We start from the raw sequence: 16,165 nt of genomic DNA on the forward strand, positions 1-16,165 counted from the left end.
AGGCAGAGGTTGCGGTGAGCTGAGATCACACCACTGCACTCCAGCCTGGGCAACAAGAGCAAAACTCCATCTCAAAAAAAAAAAAAAAAAAAAAAGTTGATTTTAGAGCACGGAAAAATGAAACCAAATCCAGAGTATATGGTGGTCTGCAAAACTTTAAAAAAAAAAAAAAAGAAAAAAGAAAAAAACTCAAGTAGAAAAGAAAGCTTCCAGGGATGCAGGGCTTCCTAAAATCCCCTTGTCTGGATCCAGCCACCTATGCACAAAAATACCAATGGATAACATCTTACTGGTAACATTTGCATGAGCATACGACATTGCTTACAGTCAATAAAATAATTGCTTTGGGATATTGTGTTGGTTATTGTATCAACTGCCCCTTTCAATTTTAGGGTGATGTCTCTCCTAGAAAACTATAAATATTCTTATTAAAATGTATCTGTCTTAGATACCTATTCCAGGCTACTCAGACAAATTCAAGGAAGTTTCAATTTATAAAGCTGCTAAGTCTGGCTTCTTAGAAGTTTCAAAGTTCCCTTTGGATTCAGACCCCAGCTCCCATCTCCCCACATCCTTTCTGGCTCTTGGGTTAAATAATGTAAATTACCTGGCCCCAAAGATTTTTCTGCAAGAGCTCCTTCTGCTGTCCTGGTAATTATCTTTGAATGTGTGCACGGTTTCAGGCCTTCCAAATCCTACTTCTTTCCCTGTCCTAGAGCTCTGTATTCTGCACTGTTACAGAATGCTCACTAGTTAGGAGGGCCAACTATGTGCTAAGCGGTACACTAGCTGGCTAAGAAGAAAAGAACAGAGCTAGTCCATGCCCACAGATTTCACAGTTTAGTAACAGAGACACTTAAATAATCCTAAAAAAAAAACATGGTAACCAAAGAAATATATGCATGAGATATTATAAGAATACCAAGGGAGGGCACATAATTCAGCTTGGGGAAAGGGAACTAGAAAGAGAATATCCAGCAGTAGCACATGAACTGATTGTAAATTAATGTGTTTCAGCTGGATAAGCAGGAGAACGAGGGCTTTCCAGGCAAAGTGCGTAGCACTTACAAAAGCATGGAGGCATAAAGCAACGTGGTATGAGCAAGTAGTACAATGATGCTGGTTGGTTTAAATTGTAAGGGAGAATGCGGAAGAGGCAGGTGGGGAATCACATCATGTGTGGCTGGCGGGTGCTCCATATGCTACGCGCAAAAACACAGCTAATTAGCCTTTGACAACAGAAATCATTGAAGAGTTTTAGGTAAAGCAAGGACTTTTTAGGGCACACTGACAATTTTGCAGACTATGGATTTGAGGAGGCTGTGGCATAAATCCAGGGGAAAGATAACAAGAGCCAAGAGTAGAGGGCAGTGGCACTAGAGATGGAAAGGGGCATATTAAAGACATAACACGGAGAGAAAATCTGCAGGACCTGTGAATGTTCTGTAACACAAGTACGGCCTCTTATACTAGGACTGGGAGTTCTGATGTGCTAGATTTCTAATTAAGGACAGTATAGCATAGAATTGTGCTTAAAAGCACTGGATCTGAGCTGCCTGGGTTAAAATCACAGCTTTGCTTTTTCCCTGAATTAACTTTGGGCAAGTTATTTAACCTCCTTGAGTCTGTTTCCCCATTTGTAAAAATGAGGATTAATAATAAGAGCTCCTGCCTATGGCTTTGAGGATTCAAGCATGCATCATGAGTAAAAGGCATAGCATAGTGCCTGGCCTAGAGTAAGCACCCAATATTGGTAGCTGTTTAGTTTTAATTATTATTAACCATATGCTTTGGAAAATATATGAGCATATGGCAGTTTTGACATCTTTCTATGAAATTTGAGAAATCTAATCAGTATTCTTGCCTAGATGGAAGGTCACCGTACCTCTCTGCATGGAGGGAGGCTGACAAGCATAAATATGAAGCAAATGTTAGTAATTAGATATGATCAGTTTAAAGGATATTTATTTATACACTGTTCCAGACAGGATTTAAAGTGACTTACAAAGACTCATAAAACATCAAAAAATATCATAAATTTTAAAAATAGGATCAAAAAGAAGAAAAATAGGAGTGGAGACAAACTGGTAGAGTCAGTATCAAGGCTCCAAAACCAAAGGGCAACTGAGGCTTCCTAGGAGTCAGCTGGGGTCTAGACCCTCACCTGTCCATCCATGGAGCACATCTATGCCTCACATAAAATCCCCTAGGGCCTGCCTTCACAAGTCCATTCTCAAAAGTTGTATGGGAGCAAAGCTGTATTTTTCCCTAACAATGAGAAATTTACAACTAGCTCTTAATTTTACAAAATTCTGATTTTGCAGTAAGGTTTTGGCTCCCTACGATCCTTTTCAAAATAGATTCTACAAAAGTAGAGTTTGCATGTGCTGAGGCATTTTGTGCTTTTCACTCCTTTTTTTTTTTTTTTTTTTTGTGAGATGGAGTCTCACTCTGTTGCCCAGGCTGGAGTTAGGCAGTGCCATCTCAGCTCACCTCAACCTCCGCCTCCTGGGTTCAAGGGATTCTCCTGCCTCAGCCTCCCAGTAGCTGGGATTACAGGCGTGTGCCATCACACCCGGCTAATTTTTGTATTTTTAGTAGAGACAGGGTTTCACCATGTTGGCCAGGCTGGTCTCAAATGCCTGACCTCGTGATCTGCCCATCTCGGCCTCCCAACGTGCTGGGATTACAGGCATTAGCCATCTCACCTGGCCGGTTTTCACTCCTTTTAAGATATCCACCAACTGATGAAGATGATGACAATGATAGTTAACACTTCTATAATGTTTATTATATACCATGCACTCTTCTAAGCACTTTATTTAGTCCTCACAATCACACTATGAGGTAGGTACTAAATTATTATGTCCACTTTACAAATGAGGAAAGTGAGGCACAGATTGAGCAAATAACTTGCTCAAGGTCACATGCCCTGTGACAGTCTGGTTTTTGGACCCAGGCCGTCTGGTTCCAGAGTCCAAGCTCTTAACCGTTACATTACATTATACTGTCTCTTCATATTCTGGCAATATTGCTCTATATGGTGATTTTTGGAAAAGGGAACATCAACTCAGGAACTTGAGGTGGGGTTTCTAAAAGTCTTCAGCTAATAACAAACACAATGTTTGAGAGGCCCTCAGTCTGGCTTACTTTCCCAGACCCCTGACCTCCTCCTGCAATATGTGTAACAGGCCAGAGCAACTCTAGCTCAAAGCAACATTATACGCAAGAAAATAACTCATTCCCCTCATCCAGGACATCCATCCTAAAAGATGGCAGGTGCATAATGGTGGGGCAGGGGGTGGGGGTGGGGGTGGGCAGCAGGGTGGAAGAAGGCAGTGGTAGTAACTAAAATGCCTCTTTTGTTAGCTCTTAGAATCATATGTGGGGACAATTTCCTCCAGATGGAATCCACATAGCTACCTTTCAATACCAACAAATTCTGTTCATAAATGGTTTCTAGAAATTCCCACTTAAAATAATATATACAACTCTAAAACAAGTCCCAGAAGGAAGTCAGATATCTTAATACTATATATTCATTTCTCCTGCAGAATGGTTGTTTTGGATATGTGGAAATGTGGTCCTTCATGATTCCACACATTTGTCCCCTGCTCCTCAGCAACTCTAGAAGGTGCCTTAAACCCACCACCAATCCTAGAAGGCAGATTTCCATATATGTGATACATAGAAGTAACTCTAAAATATTATAAAGACCATGTGTCCAAACACCCTACTTGGCAACAGGGAAAATACATATATTAAAACAAATCCCATTTAGCTCTCCAGCTTTCAAAATCTACATTTGAAGCTTCCTCTAACATGAGCCAGACACAAGAGCCTCATAAGGCTGATGGGTGCAGGATGGCCAGTTTACCCTCTTCTCTGCCAAAAGCCCCTTCCTTGACAGCCCCATTTTTTAGATTTTTAAAAAATCTAAAATCCCCAACTAAAAGAATGGACTGTTTTAAAATCTAGGTCATTTATATGTATAAAACATTTTTAAGTCCAGTGAGAGCTGACACATTGTTATTTTTCAATAAGCCTCATCACCTCCCACCCAGAACACTATTATCTTTCCTTAGTCAACAAGCTTTGATAATGCAGCACCCCCGCAGGGAAGACCCTCTTCTCCTGCTGGGATCACAGATGGTGGGGATTTCTAAACTGAACTCTAACTGGCATCTGATTATTTCTTGCAGATCATGTCACCTAAAAATTACCCACACAGTCCCCTTAAATGTGAAATCATCATGGTTCATGACTAATCCAGCCCATGCTCACACATAACTGTGATTTCATGCATTTGGTTTCTTTTTAATTTTAGGGATGCTGTGATCTGGCTATGGCCACAGAAACCTTAAAACAATAAAAAATAACCTGTAGTTGAATTTAAATTGAATTGCATACGTGGCAGGTAATTTTAAAGTGTTACTTGAGGCCTATAAGATGCCAAATAAATGCTTATTTCTTTCAAATAAAATATTAATAAATATATACATGACCATATGTACATTAAAAGGTAGGTATAAATAATAAAATAAATTGGAGAATAATATAAAAATAAACATAAAATATTAACTTATTACAAGCCCTCTTTCCCTCCTAAACTGCTTAACCATAATTACTTTACACATTACATCAAATCCCTAGAGCAAGATTAGTACATGCATTATCAACATCTGGTCTACAGCTTGAAGCAATATCCTAATATTTTTTAAAAATACAGTATAAAAAATTAAAACCAATGAAATGTTCAAATTAGATTTGTATATATTTGTTTATTTTCAATACTGACATAGTAAGTAAAAATACCTTAAAAAGTTCTAAGGGGAAAAGAGATATGAGTTTTCATAATTCAGTTAGTATAACTTGAGATAAAGCAAGATACTCAAAATGCCTAGATGGACCTTCTTAGCCCCCATATATGTAAATATTTGATCCTGGTATTATCATTAGTTACAAATAAAGCTACACATACAGGAATCAGCACATCAATAAGGATGTTCTTTTAGTTTATAAAAATAATCTCCCCCACTAGATTGTAAGCTGTATGACAGAAGGGACTTTGTTTTGTTCATTTCTGTACCTTTGGTGCCTAGAGCACTGCCTGGATCATAATATGCACAAAATAAATATTTGTTGAATGAATGAGCTGGCATCAAGAATACCATATATCATATTCAGCCACACCCAAGAGCTTATCATCTAGGACTTCTCCACCTTTGATATCACTGATTCAACACCCCCTCTCTGACCACAACCTGCTGTGCTTCTAGCCTATTCAGCCAATGAGCCCCCCAACTAGCCCCATTCCTATTCTCAGATTTCTTGGATGGGGGCAGTCTTCCATAGACCCTTCTGCTTTCACCTCCTCAGCTCCTTCCCATCTTTACTTCCTTCCCAATAACATTTAAATTTTATTGTTTCTTTCTCTTTTTTTTTTCTGAGACTTTTTCTCTGTTGCTCTGGCTGGAGTGCAGTGGCATGATCTTGGCTCACTGCAACCACTGCCTCCTGGATTCAAGCGATTCTCCTGCCTCAGCCTCCCAAGTAGCTGGGATTACAGGTGTGCGCCACCATGCCCAGCTAATTTTTGTATTTTTAGTAGAGATGGGGTTTCACCATGTTGGCCAGACTGGTCTCGAGCTCCTAACCTCAGGTGATCCACCCGCCTCAGCCTCCCAAAGTGCTGGGATTACTGGTGTGAGCCACCGCACCCAGCCAATTCTATTGTTTCAACTGCACTCTTGTCAATATCCTCAATAATGCATAATTTCACTGCAAATATCTGATTTAAAAAACCATAGCTCTTCTAAGCCCAACTGTTATACTTTATGCATGCACAAGGACTCCTGAGATCTACTGGAGAAAAAAAAATCACACTCTGGTAGATTATTATCCATATGAATTCTTGGTCACCAAGCTCATCTTAACCCTGCCTGGCACTGCAACTATGCTTCCCTAGGCTGCTCTCCTGTTCTCCACAATAACTATTTCAAACCTTCTTCAAATACCACAAATATCTAATTCAAACCTTGTCCCATCTTAACCCCTGCTCTAAGAGGTTGGCCTTAAGTATTATATCATAGAGAAATAGAAATACCATCAGACAAGTTCCTGCCGCCAAATCTATGAACCTACTTTCATCTATGCCTATTGAGGATAATCCTCTACCTCAATCTGGATCCCCTCCCATCTGGCATAAGGACTTTGCCTTCCAAGGATTTTGCTCTATTAATTAGTCCCTCCTTCCCACCAGCCTTTAAAGAAACTCAAGTCCTTCCTAAATAAATAAATAACAGGTCCTCAATCTCAACTCCTTCCTTGCTACTACCCTTTCTCTGCTCTTCAAAGCCAGAAAGATTTCTCTAAGGAATTGTACATAATCACTGCCTTCACTTCCTCATCTCCCCAATCATTTCTCAACCCACCATAGTTTAGCTTTCTGCCTCACAGTTCTCTGAAATTGCTCTAAGGTCACCAAGAACTTCCTAAATCCAATAGACAGTTCTTGGTCTTCCTAGATTTCTCTGGATCTTTAGTACCACTGACCATATTTTTAACATAGCCATTTCATTTTGAGAAGCTTATTCTGCTGATATTCAAGTAAATTCACAAATATATATTCTGAGGATGCTCAATATTTGAAACAGCAAAAAACAAAAATTAAAGAACATAAACATCCATCAAAGGAAACTGACTAGTTATGGTACACACATATTAGGGAATATTGTGCCTTTGTTAAAAAGAAGAAGGTACTGTAGTTCTATATATACTGACACTGAAAGCATATTAAATAAAAAAATTGCAAATCATATATATTATGATTCCATTTTTATTTGTTTACATTTTAGATTGGATCATGGATGAATGGAAAAATGTCTAGAAAGAAATACAATCTTAACATTGTTACCTCTGGAGAGTGGGATAAGCAGGAACAGAAGATTTATATGTTACCTTTTATTGAGTCAAGTAATAAAAATGTAGTCCCATCCCTAAGCACAGCAACACTTCTAGGTAAGAAAAAAATTTCACAGGAGATCAAAAGGGAATGGCCGTAGAGACTAGGGGAAAATATTTTAAGGTCACCAGGGCTAAGAGAGAAAGGAGAGAAGTGTAGCTAATGGTTTCAAACATGGAATGAGAGATCTATTAAAAACAAGAAGAGGTAAGTATCCAATAGACAGAGAGCGTGAATAGATAATTCTTAAAGGGGAAAAATAACATGGCCAATACACATCAAAAAGAAAAAGTTTCACTCTTACTGGCAATAAAGATTTTTTTTATGTTTGCTTATTAATTCAGCAAAATTTCAGAAAGACAATTTTCAGTTTTTAAAAAGGATTTAAGAGATATTCTCATATTTTGTTGGCAAATGTAAATTAGTAAGGCCTGTTAAAAAGCAATGTGACAATCTGATTTCTAAGAAAACTGAACTTCACAGAACTTATCACAATTGTAATTAAAAAATTATGTGATACAATATTTAATATACACTTCCCCTGCCGAAATAAGTTCCAGGAGAAAAATGGCCATTGTCTACCTTCTTCTCAGCCATACCTCAAGCATCTAGCTGGGTTGATGGATGGATAGATGGATAAATCTACATTGTAGGATCCTGACTGTAGGCTCTCAGTTGGTGCAACGTAAATCCTCAGTAAATCAACACAGAGCATGGCACAACATAGGCCCTCAGTAAATCAAATCATGCTTTCTGATGAGTTTAAAGACACTGATACTAATGGTATTCTGATGCCTGAATTGATAGAGCTACAAACAAGAAGCAGTGTAGATGCCATGGAAATTTTCTACTTCTTAAAAATTACTCAAGGTCAAGTTAGGTTTAGATAGTCACAGATATGAATATGAAAGCCACAGTGGTCCATCATTTCAACTATTCTTCTGCCAGGGCCATCCAATCTCCAGCCCTCTCCCTATTTCTGTCACGGCCACCCGGAAAAAATTCCCCATACTAGATTGTCCACACTCTGTTCCTGGTCTGATGAGTGCTGCCAGACAGAATGGATACAGGGTTCTGCGACTTGAGGCAGAGACAAATTCAAGTTACCCAAGCCATTTTAAAAATTTTTTCCAGTTTTATGGAGGTATACTTGACAAAAATTGTGCCTATTTATGGTGTACAGCATGATATTTTGAAATACACATACATAACCTGGATGGTATGCCCCTAAAGAACTCCTCTTTTCGTCTCTCTCAAATGCTATTCCAACCCTTCACCATTCTTGCCTTCTTTACTCTCTGGTCAACCTTTCACTCTCTTGTTGGGGGCGGAGGGGCTCTCTCAAAATCCTGTCCCTCCACAGGTCCTTCCTTCTCCATAGTTTTTACCAAGAGGATTGGTGAATCCTCTTGTTTCAATGGAAGAGCCACCACTTTTTCTCTAAAGCTAGTCTTTTCTCCTCTTTCACTCTGGCACTCCCACCCTCTGACTTTCTCGGGGACCTTGCATCATCAAGCTGTATGCCAACTGCACATAAATGGGCTCATCTATCTCTTATATTTAAAGTAAAACAAAATTAAATAAAACAGCCTTTTTATCCCCTGTGCCTTACTGTCTATAAGGAACACTCTCTCTTTCCCATCATAGCCAAGCTTCTTCAATGTATATACTACATGTTTTTAATTATATAAATTTATGGGGTACACATGCAATTTTGTTACATATGCAGTGGTTAAGTCAGAGACTTTAGGGTATCTATAACCTGAATAACATACATTGTACCCATTAAGAAATTTCTCATCATCTACCCTTCTCCCACCCCTCACCCTTCTGAGTCTCCATTGTCTATCATCCCACTCTCCATGTCCATGTGTATCTACCATATTTTTTATCAGTCCTTCTCAGTCCTCACTGCCCAACCCTCTACGATCTGCCTTCTCTCCTCCTGCTGCACTGATGTTGTCATTGGCCTCCTAATTGCCAAATCTAATGAACGTGTTTTTTAAATGTTTTATAGTGGGTTTTATCTGATTACGAGAGGGGTACGCATCATGAACAAAGTTATGACATATGACAGACTAGAGAGAAAAAAACTTGCACTATATAATAGGCAGTGGGTAAATATAACTAATAAATATAGTGTTCTTACAAACAAATCAAATATATAACCCAAAAGATAAATGTGCAAAGGATATAAAGGAGCAAGTCTTGGAAAAATACAAATAGCTAGCACAAATGAAAAGATGCTCAGCCACACTAGTGATCAGAGAAATGCCAAGTTAAATCAGTTAGATACTATTTTTCACCTATCAGATTGGAAAAAATTAAAAGCGTCATCCATCCTCAGCAAGGGCAGGAGGAAAACCACTCGCAATGGTGAAAGGGTAAACCCTCTTAGATGTCACTCTGGTGATGCCTATTTAAATTGTTTAATGTATATGTCCTTTGACCTAACAATTCTCCTATTAGAAAGCTATCCCACAAAAATACTTGTGTATATATATATCCTTGAGCATTATGCAAGAATGTTTGTGGCAGACTTGTGGTGGCTTGGACTAGGGTGACAGGCAGAGGAGATGGAGACGTGTGGCAGAACACATGATACAGTCTGAAGATCAGGTCAGCAGGACTCCCTCATGAATTAAATTGGGTGGAGAGCAGTGATAGAAAAAGAAGAATCAAGGGTGATCTTAGGTTCTTGGTTTGAGCAACTGAATGGATGATGGTGACATTTTACTGAGACAGGGAGTGCTGAGGGAAGAGGGTGGGAATACAAGGGCAATCGGGAGTGCCGTTTTGGCCACGTTACATTTGAGAGGTCTATCTGATAGGCAAGCAGAGATGTCAAATAGGTCATTGGATATATGAGGCTGCGGCTTAGAAGAAAGGCCTGGGTCACAAACATAAATTTGGGAGTGACGACAGTCTAGACAGATGTTCTTCAAAGCCATGCAGCTGGATGAGAGCCTCTGTGAAGATTTTAGATGGAGAAAAGTCCAGGGACTGAACCCCAGGTCACTGCAATGTTCAAAGGCTGGGGAGACAAATTTAGTAGAAAAAGAAGCTGGTCAGTTTTTTGTACAAATTTGAGTTTCAAATAAGTTAACATATATTAAATGATGAGAATCACATATTTACCACCTTATGAAGGGCCCAACTCCTTCCAAGTCTGTCTTCTAAGAGATTCTGGCCTCTTCCTTTCTGAACATTTCAAAACACTTTTAAACAGAATAACACTTTTTTCTTTTATGTTACACAGTGGTTTCTCCAGACTGCACAGTCATCCTGGTAGAAAACTAGTTAAGTACAACACAAATAGCACTCAGCTACGGCTTTTCCATAAAGTTCCATAATCCAATAACCACCTCATACCTAAAAGGCTATGGGTAACTTGAAACCAGAAGCCTAATTTGTGCCATCCGTTATTCTTTTGAGCTGTTCACTTCCCCATTGCACAGTAACTTTCTCCAGCCTCTTACTGATCTTGCGAGAAGCCTGAAAGGCCTCAAGACATCTGACAATCCACACCCCTTCCTCCCAGTGCAGTCCCCCTTCCTACCAACAAGAAGCACAACATTTTTACATTTCCACTTTTAAACTTTAGAGATTTCCACCCAGAGACTCATACTTTTAAAAAATAGAGAGGCCAGGCGCGGTGGCTCACGCCTGTAATCCCAGCACTTTGGGAGGCCGAGGAGGGCAGATCACGAGGTCAGAAGATCGAGACCATCCTGGCTAACACGGTGAAATCCCATCTCTACTAAAAACACAAAAAATTAGCCGGGCGTGGTGGCGGGCGCCTGTAGTTCCAGCTACTCGGGAGGCTGAGGCAGGAGAATAGCATGAACCCAGGAGGCAGAGCTTGCAGTGAGCCGAGATCGCGCCACTGTACTCCAGCCTGGGCGACACAGCGAAACTCTGCCTCAAAAAAAAAAAAAAAAAGTAAGAGAGAGGAAGTACTTCCAACTAGGTCAAAGTTGGCATCAGGAATGCAATCTCAAAGCAAAAATCAGCAGAAGTAAAGCTGAGTTTTGGGCCTGGGGCAAACTTACACCTGTAGGGCGACAAACTGGGTAGGCTTAGTTTCAGGTCCAGGAGTGCCTAACTCCAAGAGTGCCAAATTCCTAGAATGGCAATGCCATTAATTCATTAACAAATATTAGTATTCACCTATGATGTACCAAGGACTGTTCTGGGTCCAAGAGTCTACTGGTGAATACAACAGACAGCAATCCCTGCCCACAGGGTGTTTATGTAATGGTGGGTGAGGGAGTGGGAGGGCAGACAATAAGCAAGAACAATGTAATAAGGTAGGGAAAGGGCATATGGAATGTTCAGGGAAGGGATTACACGTTTAAATAGGGTGGTCAGGGCAAATTCCTAGCTGTGGTATTTCAAGTGCCTCAGGAAGGTGTCTTCTGTACCTCAACCCCACCATCACTACACCTCAGCCCCTTGAAGGAATGGCATGGTATGTCCGGTTACCGGCACAAATATTTGCCAACATCTTATATTTAAGACAAAGGGAGCTCCGAGATCCAGACCTTGCCCTTAGAGAACTTACAGCCTTCCAGGTGGAAAAACAACTAAGCAGTGTTAAGGGCTTTACTGAGGTGTAAACAAAGTGCTTTAGGACACAGGATAACCGGCAATTCTGCTTGGGGGAAGAAGTATGTGTTCAGTAAGGCCGTTCCAAAGGAGGTGACTTTAGAACTCAATCTTGAGGGATGGATAGGAATTAATGTCAGGGGAGGGGGAATGAGGGAGGAAAGTTAGCTTTTTAGGAAGAAAAAAAGGAACAGTTTGAGCAAAGTCCCAGAGATGGGAATAGGGAGGACATTTTCTTCCTATCCTTGTCTATGGTACTCCATCCATCCCATGACAAAACTAGCACACGATCACCCTCAGGCTCTCTGGTATGGCTGTCAGGAAATCCATATCACTTACCACTCCCTCATTTCTCCCCTAGCCAGCAGGAGAGGAAGAAGTTGAGTCAGGCACACATCCCTAGAATCCAGGGTTACCCTCCCCTAACTTCAGGACAATTACCACAGAGCTGAAAACCCGGGAGATTTCATTCATCTAGGTACACTCAGGGATGTGTACTTATAGTGGTAACGTGGCAACTGGCCCATGTTGGAAATGAAGTGGGTAAGACATCAGTAAGGTAAGTAGTCCATAGTCTCGGCAGTGCATCTAAGGTGGAATCAAGGAGAAAAACATATACTTGGGCTTGGAAGACAATTTTTTAATCACTTAGTCCTCATCCATGAGCTATTCAGTGTTCCCAACATCTAAGACAACAGAGGTGGTGTGACAGGATAGGAACACAAGCTCTGCCTCCGAGATTTTGAGGGCAAGGCACTTAACTTCTCAGTCTCTTTTTCATCATGATATGGTTATAACTGTAGCACCTACTGTATAGAGTTATTGTGAGGATTGCATTTTTATGTAAAGAACTTATCACAGTGTCTGGCTCAATGGAGCCTAACAACCAGAACCTAACAAGCTCAGAGAGCCAGAATGCTACATATACTCACAGATCAATTACCCCAGAACAGGCCTCCAGCTCCATTTCACTGCTCTGACCAAGAGTGAGACACCTGAAATTGTGTTACCAGAAATGTTCATCCCCTGCCCAAAAAGGGCCTCACAAGCCAAGTTGGTGGTGCTTTTCTACTAGGGTGCTAAAAACCAAACAACCAAAAACGCAGAAAACTTCATCAAGGCCACGTCTCTGCATTAAACATTGTTCCCACAGCGACAAAAGTCTTAAGTCATTAATACCTCAATATTAATAGATTTATGAGAGGTGGGGATGGGGAGCTTAAAGAGCAGAAAATAAGCCAGTTAAATATAGGAGGTCCAGGATGTACAGAAGACTCATTTTTGCCACAAATATACAAGGTCTAGGGTCAACCCTGCCAAGCACAGTACTCTGGAATTTTACGTCCTCTAATCCTGAAGAAGCAGGGTACTGGGGGAAGAAAAGCTTGATTAGAAAGTCACGACTTTTCAAGCCACCAGAATTCTAACCAAATGATTTCACCACCCCAAATCCCACCTCATTCAGTGTTAAGGGTTGGAGGAACACCTTTTTCTGCCCCATTACAAACCAACACAGGAGACAGAAGCATTCTGTGCCCCTTCTGAGATCTCGGGGACCCTCCTCCAGTACCAGATCTCTCACAGCCTGCTTGAAGAGCGGCAATATAAAGCAGCTCCACAGCACATAGCCAGGTCCCCAGCCCCAAGCGCAGAGGGAGCCCACTGAGGCAGGACTCCAGCCAACCAGCCTCCAGCCTTTACCTGTGGCTGACTGGCCAACGCCAGAGAAGCCGCGATGTCGGAGGTCCGAAGAGAGTGCGGGTTAGCGACCCCGCTCGACGGCCGAGCGCTGTGAGAGGAACCCACGAAAAGGTGACTGGACGCCTTGGAGGGCGCAGTTCCCGCTAGGAGCTCGGCCCCGCCCCCGCCCCCAGGGCCAGCTCTCGGGAGGGGCACCAGCTCGGGCTGGCGGGAAAAGCCCGGGCACTCCCCGCGAGGGGAGCCGAAGAGGAGAGGGGAGGCGGCTCCCAGAGGGGCACAGACCGCATTAGTGCTGGGTGGGTCAGGGAAGGGGCCAGAAGAAGCCCTGGAGAAAGAAAAGTGGCCGGGAGGGACCGCCCAAGCAGACGGGAGTCCAAGCCTGGGGGTGCGGTCGGGAGAGGCGGACGGGGAGAGGGGAGACGCGGTCAGCTAGGGAGAAGGAAAAATTGGGGGACCAGAGAGCGGGTAGGGAAGACGCACGACCCCGAGATGGGGGTGGGGGCGCTTCAGCAGCGAAAAGGAGCTGGGGGTCCAGAAGGAGCACCGGACCGAGGGCGAGGGGCCGGCCGCTGGCTGTTGACCTACCTGTCACTTGCAACAGGTGCCTCCAGAGATCAAGAAGTCCCAGTGCCGGTTTCGAGGGAGGGTCTCCGGCTCCGGGAAGATCGCAACCCAGCTCCGGCAGCCGGCCCTTCTCACGCTCCCGGGAGGCGGAAAAAGCTGCAACTTTCCCTGGAGCGGGGAGGAGCTGGACTCTTAAAGGGGCCGCACAGCGCCCCGGGCTCCTTAGCAGGGGGCCACTCAGCCCGAAAGGGAGCTCTGGGACCCAAAGCCTTGAGACACAAGAGGAATGTCCTTCCAGCTTAGGAATGGGAGCCTGGGGACTGAGGATAGGGGTCTAACACTAGACGTGCCTCCTCACCCACTTACTTCCATCTGTTGGTCACTCTCTTAAACGGTGAAATCACCTGTCTCTTTCGTTCAGCTGAGTCAAAAGTTGTCAAATTGTCTCACACTTCTAAGAAGATAAAAGAGTATGAACTATCTAATTTGAGTAAATATAATACCATTCTGATCCTTTGACTTGTGGCCTTTTATGGCAAATAAATGTCTGTCTAAAATAGAAACGTTTTGGGCAAAAGCGTAGATTAAATTCATACATACACACTCAAGGACACAGCTGGTTAAAATATCCAACTCACTAGTAATCAAAGAAAAGCAAATTAGAACAATAATGAGATTCTTTGGCAAAGATATTTGTTTTTTATTTTTTAATAACACTTAATGATGACAAAGTAGCCACCAAACAAGCTGTCTTAATTGCTGATAGCAGCATATGTTGGTTAAAAACCCTTTTAGAAAGCACGTGAGCAATATGTATCGATAGACTTGAAAATGTTTATACCTACCCAGTAATTGCAGATTCCTCTCCCTGCCTCTCCCATCCCTCTCCCCCTCATTTCACATCAGCAATTAAACATGCTCAAGTATCTACCATCTTAAAAAAAGATCCTCCCTACACAGGAGGTCCCTCTTCAGGTCCTCTTTATGGGCAAATGTATTGAAAATGTACTTCACAGGTGAAATTGCAATTTTTATTCCCTTACTTCTCATTCATTTCTTAGCTCTCAGCAGTCTGGCTTCCTTCCCCCACTGAAACTTCTCAATGAGATACACAAACAATGACCCTCAGTGTCAATAAATCCATAAATAAGTAAGGTATTTTTGGTCCTTATTTTGCTTGACTTCTCCCCTACATTTAACACCGTTAACCATTTCCTTGTCCTTGAAACTTTCTATGGCATCTATGACATTTTACTCTTTTGCTTTTCCTCCTACTCCTTTGCCCTCTCCTCAGTGACCTTTGTAGGCCACTCTTCTGCTATCTGACCTCTGAAAGTCAGACATTCTCAGGGCTAGGATACATATACTCCCTCCCCCAAATAATCTTTTTCACTCACTTGGCTTTAATTACCATATATATGGTCACAACTCTAATTCTATAACTCTACCCAGACTGCTTTATTGAGTTCTGTGTTCTTGACATCTCCACTTGAATGTCCTGCAGACACCTCAAATTCAACACATCCAAAGTTAAACCTACCATCTTTTCTCTTAAATTTGTTCCTCCTCCAGTATTTCCTATATCAGTAAATGACAACATGCCACTCAAGGCAATGGATTCACCATTCTAGATGCCATTAAGAACATTCATGATTCAACGGAGAAGGGCAAAATATCAACATTAACAGGAGTTTGGAAGAAGTTGATTCCAACCCTCATGGATGACTTTGAAGGGTTCAAGACTTCAGTGGAGGAAGTCACTACACATGTGGTAGAAATAGCAAGAGAACTAGAATTAGAAGTTGAACCCAGAGGCCAGGCACAGTGGCTCACACCTGTAATCCTAGCACTTTGGGAGGCCGAGGCGGGCAGATCACGAGGTCAGAAGATCGAAACCATCCTGGCTAACACGGTGAAACCCCGTCTCTACTAAAAATACAAAAAGTTAGCCAGGCGTGGTGGCGGGCGCCTGTAGTCCCAGCTACTCGGGAGGCTGAGGCAGGAGAATGGCGTGAACCCAGGAGGTGAAGCTTGCAGTGAGCCGAGATCCTGCCACTGCACCCCAACCTGGGTGACAGAGCGAGACTCCATCTCAAAAAAAAAAAAAAAGTGGAACCCAGAGATGTGACTGAATTGCTGCAATCTCATGATAAAACTTGACTGACCAAGGAGTTGCTTCCTGTGTGAACAAAGTGATTTCTTGAGATGGAATCTACTCCTGGTGAAGATGATGTGAACACTGTTGAAACAACAGCAAAGGATTTAGAGGCCGGGCGCGGTGGCTCACGCCTGTAATCCCAGCACTTTGGGAGGCCGAGGAGGGCGGAT

General features: G+C 42.3%; 1 protein-coding gene across 8 annotated transcripts in view; it reads right to left on the reverse strand.

Moving 5' to 3' along the window:
• SYTL4 (synaptotagmin like 4) overlaps positions 1-14,007 on the reverse strand; it is a 55,880-nt gene extending 41,873 nt beyond the window's left edge. For 3 of the 8 annotated variants that reach the window (XM_016943307.4, XM_054676694.2, XM_054676693.2), the window contains exons 1-2: positions 13,859-13,976; positions 13,274-13,361 (exon numbers count right to left, since the gene is read on the reverse strand). The gene's annotated coding sequence lies outside the window, so the exon portion shown is untranslated. Of the gene's footprint in view, positions 1-13,273; positions 13,362-13,858 lie in introns of all 8 variants that reach the window. The other 5 variants (XM_016943305.4, XM_024353231.3, XM_054676692.2 and 2 more) reach the window with 3 other exon arrangements.
• Between the last annotated feature and the right edge of the window lie 2,158 nt (positions 14,008-16,165).

This window comes from Pan troglodytes, chromosome X, assembly GCF_028858775.2.
Source record: "Pan troglodytes isolate AG18354 chromosome X, NHGRI_mPanTro3-v2.0_pri, whole genome shotgun sequence".
Lineage (NCBI taxonomy): Eukaryota > Metazoa > Chordata > Mammalia > Primates > Hominidae > Pan > Pan troglodytes.